Below are 2,500 nucleotides of genomic sequence, written 5' to 3'. Positions count from 1 at the left end.
GTTTTTGGCCTGTTCTTGCATTGCGCGGTGACCGTCGAGAGCGGAGCAAAACGTCAGCCATCTCAGCACCCTGGAACCCCCCGGGTGGCACAGGGCTGGATGGGGCTTTCGTATAGCAGGGACGGTGCTGCCTCTCGCTTCGCTCGCTGTCCGCCGCTCGCCGCTCGCTCGTGCAGCCAAAAATGGCCAGTTTTGGCCCGTTTTTGGGCCGTTTTGGCCAGTTTTTGGCCTGTTCTTGCATTGCGCGGTGACCGTCGAGAGCGGAGCAAAACGTCAGCCATCTCAGCACCCTGGAACCCCCCGGGTGGCACAGGGCTGGATGGGGCTTTCGTATAGCAGGGACGGTGCTGCCTCTCGCTTCGCTCGCTGTCCGCCGCTCGCCGCTCGCTCGTGCAGCCAAAAATGGCCAGTTTTGGCCCGTTTTTGGGCCGTTTTGGCCAGTTTTTGGCCTGTTCTTGCATTGCGCGGTGACCGTCGAGAGCGGAGCAAAACGTCAGCCATCTCAGCACCCTGGAACCCCCCGGGTGGCACAGGGCTGGATGGGGCTTTCGTATAGCAGGGACGGTGCTGCCTCTCGCTTCGCTCGCTGTCCGCCGCTCGCCGCTCGCTCGTGCAGCCAAAAATGGCCAGTTTTGGCCCGTTTTTGGGCCGTTTTGGCCAGTTTTTGGCCTGTTCTTGCATTGCGCGGTGACCGTCGAGAGCGGAGCAAAACGTCAGCCATCTCAGCACCCTGGAACCCCCCGGGTGGCACAGGGCTGGATGGGGCTTTCGTATAGCAGGGACGGTGCTGCCTCTCGCTTCGCTCGCTGTCCGCCGCTCGCCGCTCGCTCGTGCAGCCAAAAATGGCCAGTTTTGGCCCGTTTTTGGGCCGTTTTGGCCAGTTTTTGGCCTGTTCTTGCATTGCGCGGTGACCGTCGAGAGCGGAGCAAAACGTCAGCCATCTCAGCACCCTGGAACCCCCCGGGTGGCACAGGGCTGGATGGGGCTTTCGTATAGCAGGGACGGTGCTGCCTCTCGCTTCGCTCGCTGTCCGCCGCTCGCCGCTCGCTCGCGCAGCCAAAAATGGCCAGTTTTGGCCCGTTTTTGGGCCGTTTTGGCCAGTTTTTGGCCTGTTCTTGCATTGCGCGGTGACCGTCGAGAGCGGAGCAAAACGTCAGCCATCTCAGCACCCTGGAACCCCCCGGGTGGCACAGGGCTGGATGGGGCTTTCGTATAGCAGGGACGGTGCTGCCTCTCGCTTCGCTCGCTGTCCGCCGCTCGCCGCTCGCTCGTGCAGCCAAAAATGGCCAGTTTTGGCCCGTTTTTGGGCCGTTTTGGCCAGTTTTTGGCCTGTTCTTGCATTGCGCGGTGACCGTCGAGAGCGGAGCAAAACGTCAGCCATCTCAGCACCCTGGAACCCCCCCCGGGTGGCACAGGGCTGGATGGGGCTTTCGTATAGCAGGGACGGTGCTGCCTCTCGCTTCGCTCGCTGTCCGCCGCTCGCCGCTCGCTCGTGCAGCCAAAAATGGCCAGTTTTGGCCCGTTTTTGGGCCGTTTTGGCCAGTTTTTGGCCTGTTCTTGCATTGCGCGGTGACCGTCGAGAGCGGAGCAAAACGTCAGCCATCTCAGCACCCTGGAACCCCCCGGGTGGCACAGGGCTGGATGGGGCTTTCGTATAGCAGGGACGGTGCTGCCTCTCGCTTCGCTCGCTGTCCGCCGCTCGCCGCTCGCTCGTGCAGCCAAAAATGGCCAGTTTTGGCCCGTTTTTGGGCCGTTTTGGCCAGTTTTTGGCCTGTTCTTGCATTGCGCGGTGACCGTCGAGAGCGGAGCAAAACGTCAGCCATCTCAGCACCCTGGAACCCCCCGGGTGGCACAGGGCTGGATGGGGCTTTCGTATAGCAGGGACGGTGCTGCCTCTCGCTTCGCTCGCTGTCCGCCGCTCGCCGCTCGCTCGCGCAGCCAAAAATGGCCAGTTTTGGCCCGTTTTTGGGCCGTTTTGGCCAGTTTTTGGCCTGTTCTTGCATTGCGCGGTGACCGTCGAGAGCGGAGCAAAACGTCAGCCATCTCAGCACCCTGGAACCCCCCGGGTGGCACAGGGCTGGATGGGGCTTTCGTATAGCAGGGACGGTGCTGCCTCTCGCTTCGCTCGCTGTCCGCCGCTCGCCGCTCGCTCGTGCAGCCAAAAATGGCCAGTTTTGGCCCGTTTTTGGGCCGTTTTGGCCAGTTTTTGGCCTGTTCTTGCATTGCGCGGTGACCGTCGAGAGCGGAGCAAAACGTCAGCCATCTCAGCACCCTGGAACCCCCCGGGTGGCACAGGGCTGGATGGGGCTTTCGTATAGCAGGGACGGTGCTGCCTCTCGCTTCGCTCGCTGTCCGCCGCTCGCCGCTCGCTCGTGCAGCCAAAAATGGCCAGTTTTGGCCCGTTTTTGGGCCGTTTTGGCCAGTTTTTGGCCTGTTCTTGCATTGCGCGGTGACCGTCGAGAGCGGAGCAAAACGTCAGCCATCTCAGCACCCTGGAACC

This window comes from Musa acuminata, unplaced genomic scaffold (assembly GCF_036884655.1).
Source record: "Musa acuminata AAA Group cultivar baxijiao unplaced genomic scaffold, Cavendish_Baxijiao_AAA HiC_scaffold_192, whole genome shotgun sequence".
NCBI lineage: Eukaryota > Viridiplantae > Streptophyta > Magnoliopsida > Zingiberales > Musaceae > Musa > Musa acuminata.
The sequence above is the reverse complement of the archived record's forward strand: the minus strand, read 5'-3'. Positions refer to the sequence as shown.